Source organism: Coregonus lavaretus (genome assembly GCF_964263955.1).
Source record: "Coregonus lavaretus genome assembly, chromosome: 2".
NCBI lineage: Eukaryota > Metazoa > Chordata > Actinopteri > Salmoniformes > Salmonidae > Coregonus > Coregonus lavaretus.
Genome location: NC_139989.1, coordinates 51,099,748 through 51,107,340, shown reverse-complemented (window position 1 = coordinate 51,107,340; position 7,593 = coordinate 51,099,748).

Here is a 7,593-nt window from a genome sequence, read left to right as displayed (position 1 = left end):
CGGATACAACATAGAGGTATGATGATATTTAATTGTTGTCATAATAATACATGCCTATGTTCCGTTATATAGGTTAGGCTACTCGCCATAATATCCTGTGTGATCTTGTGTCTCGAATGTGTTATAGGCTATACTGTAGCTATGTGCCACCTAACTGACTGTATGTCTGTCCGGTTCAAATATACATTTTATGCATATTTTGTGCAGTGACGTGCGAATGCAATCTATTCTATTTTAATGTATATCCCATTGGTTCCAGCGCTATGGCATGCATATGGTAGCCTATGTAGCCTACACTGTATGTTATCTCTCGCGCAAGTGTGCAGTGTGCATATCATGTATGTGGGTTTAAATGTCTGTCGGGATGTAACGCCATTGCTCTCAGATAAATCCAACTTGTGAATGCATTTGCAATAGGCTATAGGCTATATTCTATAGATGTATAGGTGTATATGGTGAAACACACACACACACACACACACACACACACACACACACACACACACACACACACACACACACACACATACACACACACACACACACACACACACACAACATGAGTAAGACAGGGGAAACATGTAGGAGCTGAAACATGTGTAATTCCCCTCCACCCACACCCCCTTCACCCCACCCCACCCACACCCCCTTCACCCCACCCCACCCTCTCTCCTCTTCCTTCTCTCCTCTCCCTCTCTCCTCTCTCCTCTCCCCTCTCCCCTCTCCCCTCTCCCCTCTCTTCTCCCACCAAAGGCACAGTGGCGCTGGCTTTATGAGATAGACTTCCATAATTATACAAATATTAATATGCTCCTATGTAGCCAAAGTCACAAGGATAGTTTTGATGGCTCACTAACTTTGACGTAAATGTATGATGATAATGTCGCCCATCTGAGTATTGGTCCAGTGAGCTGCTCTGCATATATGGATGTGCAGCTTCTTCCACCGGCTCTAGTCTCCACAGGAAGAGAGCGGAACCAGTATCCCAGGGTTCCTCACTGGCCTCTCGCTCGGCTCAGAGCTCGCGCTGCGTTTCCTGTGTGATGTTATATATAATTTAGACACTGGCAGGAGCAGGCCTGGAGCAGCAGAGAGCCCTGGCATGCAACACAGCAGACTTCAGCGCGTGTGTGTGTGTGTATTTATGTGATGATGTATGGATATAAACAGAATATTAAAACCTCCAACGTCTTATAGTTGTACTAAAAGCTTGTTCGGGGCATATGGGCTATTATAGGCCAGCCTGGAGTAACCTAAAGGCTGAGTCGCAGGCAGCAAAGCTATTACCTTTAGTCAATAGACATTAGTACAAGGTCTTCAATCTTGGCCTTGTATAGCTAGTGCCATCTCCGTCACTGCCAAACACGGGAGGCAGTCCTCTTTTGTAGCGGTAAAGGTATTTCGTAGTATCTATTTACCCTTGTGCATCAGTTTGACACAGTCGGATGAGCAGAGAGCACAGATGATATCGGCCCAGACAAACATGACGCTGTGATGCGCTGGCCTCGATAGGTAGGAAGTGATGCAAAGGTCCATGCCAGTGCTGGTGAGCAGAGGTCATGACCTCTGTGTGAGTCTCGGATGGCCCTGCATTCAGTGACTTCATGTCTGAAAGGATGAGTCTAGAGGTCTGAAGTGATAGTGCGCTTATAACACAAGCCCACAGAAAACAGTAGAACAGACAGCACAGAACTGAGGAGAAGATTGTAGAGTAGAGGAGAGGATGGTAGAGTAGAGGAGAGGAGAGGATGGTAGAGTAGAGGAGAGGATGGTAGAGTAGAGGAGAGGAGAGGATGGTAGAGGAGAGGAGAGGATGGTAGAGTAGAGGAGAGGATGGTAGAGTAGAGGAGAGGAGAGGATGGTAGAGGAGAGGAGAGGAGAGGATGGTAGAGTAGAGGAGAGGATGGTAGAGTAGAGGAGAGGATGGTAGAGTAGAGTAGAGGAGAGGATGGTAGAGTAGAGGAGAGGATGGTAGAGTAGAGGAGAGGATGGTAGAGTAGAGGAGAGGAGAGGATGGTAGAGTAGAGGAGAGGAGAGGATGGTAGAGGAGAGGAGAGGATGGTAGAGGAGAAGAGAGGATGGTAGAGTAGAGGAGAGGATGGTAGAGTAGAGGAGAGGATGGTAGAGTAGAGGAGAGGAGAGGATGGTAGAGTAGAATAGAGGATGGTAGAGTAGAGGAGAGGATGGTAGAGTAGAGGAGAGGATGGTAGAGTAGAGGAGAGGAGAGGATGGTAGAGTAGAGGAGAGGATGGTAGAGTAGAGGAGAGGATGGTAGAGTAGAGGAGAGGATAGTAGAGGAGAGGATGGTAGAGTAGAGGAGAGGAGAGGATGGTAGAGTAGAGGAGAGGATGGTAGAGTAGAGGAGAGGATGGTAGAGTAGAGGAGAGGAGAGGATGGTAGAGTAGAGGAGAGGATGGTAGAGTAGAGGAGAGGATGGTAGAGTAGAGGAGAGGATGGTAGAGTAGAGGAGAGGAGAGGATGGTAGAGTAGAAGAGAGGATGGTAGAGTAGAGGAGAGGAGAGGATGGTAGAGTATAGGAGAGGAGAGGATGGTAGAGTAGAGGAGAGGATGGTAGAGTAGAGGAGAGGATGGTAGAGTAGAGGAGAGGATGGTAGAGTAGAGGAGAGGATGGTAGAGTAGAGGAGAGGATGGTAGAGTAGAGGAGAGGAGAGGATGGTAGAGTAGAGTAGAGGAGAGGATGGTAGAGTAGAGGAGAGGATGGTAGAGTAGAGGAGAGGAGAGGATGGTAGAGTAGAGTAGAGGAGAGGATGGTAGAGTAGAGGAGAGGAGAGGATGGTAGAGTAGAGGAGAGGATGGTAGAGTAGAGGAGAGGAGAGGATGGTAGAGTAGAGTAGAGGAGAGGAGAGGATGGAAGAGTAGAGGAGAGGATGGTAGAGTAGAGGAGAGGAGAGGATGGTAGAGTAGAGGAGAGGATGGTAGAGTAGAGGAGAGGATGGTAGAGTAGAGTAGAGGAGAGGATGGTAGAGTAGAGGAGAGGATGGTAGAGTAGAGGAGAGGAGAGGATGGTAGAGTAGAGTAGAGGAGAGGATGGTAGAGTAGAGGAGAGGATGGTAGAGTAGAGTAGAGGAGAGGAGAGGATGGAAGAGTAGAGGAGAGGATGGTAGAGTAGAGGAGGGCAGGATACTAAAAAGCACAAGAGAAGAGAACAGAGCTATGCTTTTTAAAGCGAGGTAGTGAAATAGAAAACTATACTATTATATTGTTATGAAAATGCAGTATGTAAAATTCATCAAACACTCAGCATACGGTAGACTATCCTGTTGCTTTTTAAGCTACTGGAGGGGTAACATCATAACAGGTAATCTTTCCTCAGGTGAAAACAAAACGTTACTGAAAATAATGCGAGGTAGATTTGAGATGACTCTACAGATAGAAGATAACAAAAAGTAGAGGGAGCGTGGGAGCAAATCGAAAAAACTCCCACCAGCTTCATTGAGATGTGGCTGAAAGATCCCATTAGCTATACCTAATGGATTAACTCTTGCATATTTTCACACAACCTGTCTTTGCTCATTTAAATTTCCTCTCTCAAACACATAGGTTGTCGTTTTTCAGACAGAGAGTTACTTCTAATAGCAAAGGAATTCTGTTAAAAGGTAACAGTTGCTGGGCCTGTAGAGTGAAAGTCAGCCGTGCATATGAGAAGACGATGAAATCTAAACCCATCCAGATGTTTGATTGAACTCTGAAATTAATCCAAACTGCTTAGCCCTTTGATCGAATTCACCGCTTCTGTGGCGGTAAAAGGAAAAGTGAAGTCCCTCAAGAAAGAGTGACGTCTGATGTGAAATAATATGGAACATTTCAAAGGACGTGCTGACGTTACCATAATCTCTGCATAATAGTCACTACACAGCAGGTAATGTGATATTATACTAGGTTTTACATAATGCAAAGCTGTGATGTTGAACGTATTCTGTATGAGACATACAGTGTCAGGCTCAGGTTTGATGCCTTCCTATGAAGAGGAAACCCAGTGAAAGAGCTGAGATTTACACTCATCTCCTATGATCCCCTGTGTGTGAAATATGTCCTTTTTGGGTTTCAATGTGTCACAGTTCACACATTCACTCCTCTCCTCCTCTTCCGACTTTTCGGCTATGCTTGACAAACTGGCACAACCTCAGAGATTCATCACACTCTAGAGAGAGAGGGCCCCCGAGAGCAGGCCCAGAATCAGTTGTCCCAAAGCAAATACAAGCCTTACCCATTATAGGCCCAAAAAAACATCTGGCCTAAGACCAGTGCTTAGGGGCAATTTCAGTCAACATCATTCATCACATGTTAAATGTGTTTAGCTGGAGGGGGTCTCTGATTGGACAGTGACATTACTAACCATCAGTTTCTTGCCATAAGATTGGGCAGTAGCCTTGGTTATCCATCTCTGACCTTAGTGGACGCCTGGCTGCTCTCTGCTCCATGATTGGACAGTGACCTTACTGGTGCCAGATTAATGTTTTGTGATTGGAACGTGACCTTCCTGGTTCCCCAGTCCATGTTGAGTGTTTGGACAGTGAATTTACTTGCAATGCAGCCACCATTTTGTGATTGGACAGTGACCTCACACTGCTTACCTATTCTCTGTTGTTTGATTGGACAGTGACCTTCCTGGTTGCCTAGTCTGTCTATTGTGATTGGACAGAGCACGTCCTTGGTTTTCCAGTCTCTGTAGTGTGATTAGACAATTACCTTCCCTGCTGTCCAGTCGCTGTAGTGTGATAGGACAGTGACCTTACTGGTTGACCGGTCTCTGTTGTTGTGTATTGGTTGCCCGAGGTTATTGATTTAAAACAGGGCAGCAGTCAATGGAATGTCTGTGGGAGGTTTGTGTTCCTTTGTGGCTGTGAGTGTCTCAGTATAGGGTGTTGTATGGAGGGAGAGCTTAGTCTGCACGTGTCTGAAGGCATATTTATCAGTACATAATGAGGCTCAGTAAATATTTAGCTTCTAGTAAATTGCACAGCCAGGCCTAGATTACTATTGTTGCTATGTCACCACCACTGCCTCCTGCTCCCCATTTTTCCATTCCTTTCTACTTACCTTTCTATTTACCTTTCATCTCCTCCTCTCCCTCCTTTAATCTAATGCCCATATCGCTCCCCTTTTCTCCCCTCTTTCTCATACCATCTCATTCTCTCTCACATACACATCCATACACACTCTCTTTCTTTCCCCCTCTCTTTTCCTGCCTCCCCCTGATGTTCTTGCTGGCATTTGAGAGGACCAGTTGGGTGCCAGACAGCCATTCATTGAGATATGCTGGGTTTTAACGTCACACTCAGAAATATTTACTATCTCAGTCTGGATGGAGGGGAGTGGAGCGGGGATACAGACTGGGGTGTTGGGTTGGGGGTAGCATTTTAATACGCTAATCTCAGACTCATTTTTTACAATGGAGCAAGCTGAGATGGACAGATAAATGGACCTTGTTTAGTCTGAGTTTCCTTTCTGAACCTGATCCAGACGAATTGACTGACCTAATATGCCTATCAGCAGTTTTCAGATAGAGAAAAAGAGTGTGAGAGAAAGAGTGAGAGTGTGAGAGAGAGAGAGAGAGAGAGAGAGAGAGAGAGAGAGAGAGAGAGAGAGAGAGAGAGAGAGAGAGAAGAGAAAGAGAGAGAGAGAGAGAGAGAGAGAGAGAGAGAGAGAGAGAGAGAGAGAGAGACGAAGAAGGAGGAAGAGCACCAACATGTCCGGTCCTGAGTCTTGTCCTGAGTGAAATACAGTATGTCTCTTCTTAATGCTGTGATGGATTGATTGATGGCTGGCCAGGGAGATAGATGGACATATAAGCAGCACTTTGCTAGGGAGGGTGCCAGTCACTGCACAAATACTGACGCTGACATTTCACAGAACCACAATCATCAAATGATCAATAGATGTTCCTTTGGCTGAACAGGGTTCTCATTCGACAAGTGGGCCTACCTCTCGCTGATACAACGTCTCACTGACGAGAAATCTTATTCGCCAGATGTAATTACAGTATGCCAGTTATTACTGTGAATGTAGTCATTCATTAATTTGTGTATTTTTCGACATACTTCTACCATATATCCCTGTAGACACACAGACCATGAGAAAGGGAGAGAGATATAGAGAAAGAGAACGTTGGGGCATTGACCTGCTTTTTGGAGACAGAATGAGTTCAAAACAAAGGGAGAATGTTAAGGAGCTCTGGAAATAGAGTTCTCTGACAAAAGGACAATGAGGACACAACGTCTGTCTGTATGAACACTTAAAACACTAACAGTCCTGGGATGTGTCATTCCATGTACTACTAAGATCATCCAAACAACAAGAGACAAATTGTAATACAATCTCTATCACAATCTCTGTGGATTTTGTCCTTGACCTTATTCAGTAATGTGTTCTCATTGTCTTTCAGGTGATATTGGAGCCATTTATAAGACATTCTATGAATCTAGGTTGGAGGAAAACAAGGAAAACTACTGCATTCCATTGAATCCTCTTCGAACTACATTACCCAGAGCTGAACCGTGCTCTAATGCTGTTAGAGCTATCCCTATCTCTGTGACATTAGAAAAAGAAGACGAACTAGTATAAGGTTATGAATTTGTTGTAAGCATAACCAAGTGTTGTTCAGCTGTATCTTGGTGGAGAAGACATTTCAAACATGACAGGGACTCCTAGGATTTACAAACAACTCTAATACAGGTATGTTGACATAAAACAGAAATAAAAATTAACCATAAACCAAGTTTCCATCCAACCATTAAATGCGGATGAATTACCTGACGTAGGAAAAAAGTCACGACTGGGCTGATGGAAACAGGAAATGTCAGTTCAAATTCATAAATGTCGACAGACAATTTGTTCGTTCGACATGGTGGGATCTTTTTGTGTCTGTAAAATTAGTTATGCGAGAAATGGTGGTGGAAATGCCTTAATGTGCAAATATTGATATAATAACCATCATATCGAAAATAAACATGGAGTCACGCGATGACAAGTTGTAGATCTACCACCATGACGTGGAAGAGCATGAAAAATGTATAGGCAGATGAAATAAGTCATGATGAACTTCACACGGTGGTTAAGTGCACGGTGATCATGCAAATTTCCAATAAGCTAAATATCAAGGGTAGGCTATTATTTGAATGCTGGTGATATGATGATCGGTGCGAACTCTTGTCTAGAGAGGATGCGCCAAAACCAGATTGGGCATGTTTGCTATTTATCGCAACAATTTATGTGACAAAACCATCGGTAAAGTAAAAAACTAATATGTTTTATTCGGTACATGGGAACTTAACCGCAAAAGTGCTTTTTATGTGCACTATGTCATCACGCACAGCCTTTTATCCACAGCAGGTCAGTTTGATGGAAACACACCTCTTGTGGGAAAATGCAGATTTAGCAGTTTTAGAATATTTGCATGAAAATCTGTCACCAATTGGCTATATCCTAACAATGATAACAGTACCTATTTATACATAATCTTTCACCTTCTTTTCCCTAATCTTTTTCATTCATTCCTCTCAGGAAAAGCCAAAGGGGTGGGTTTGGCTCACACATTTATGGGCGTGTCAGTCTCCACCTAAGTAGACAGCG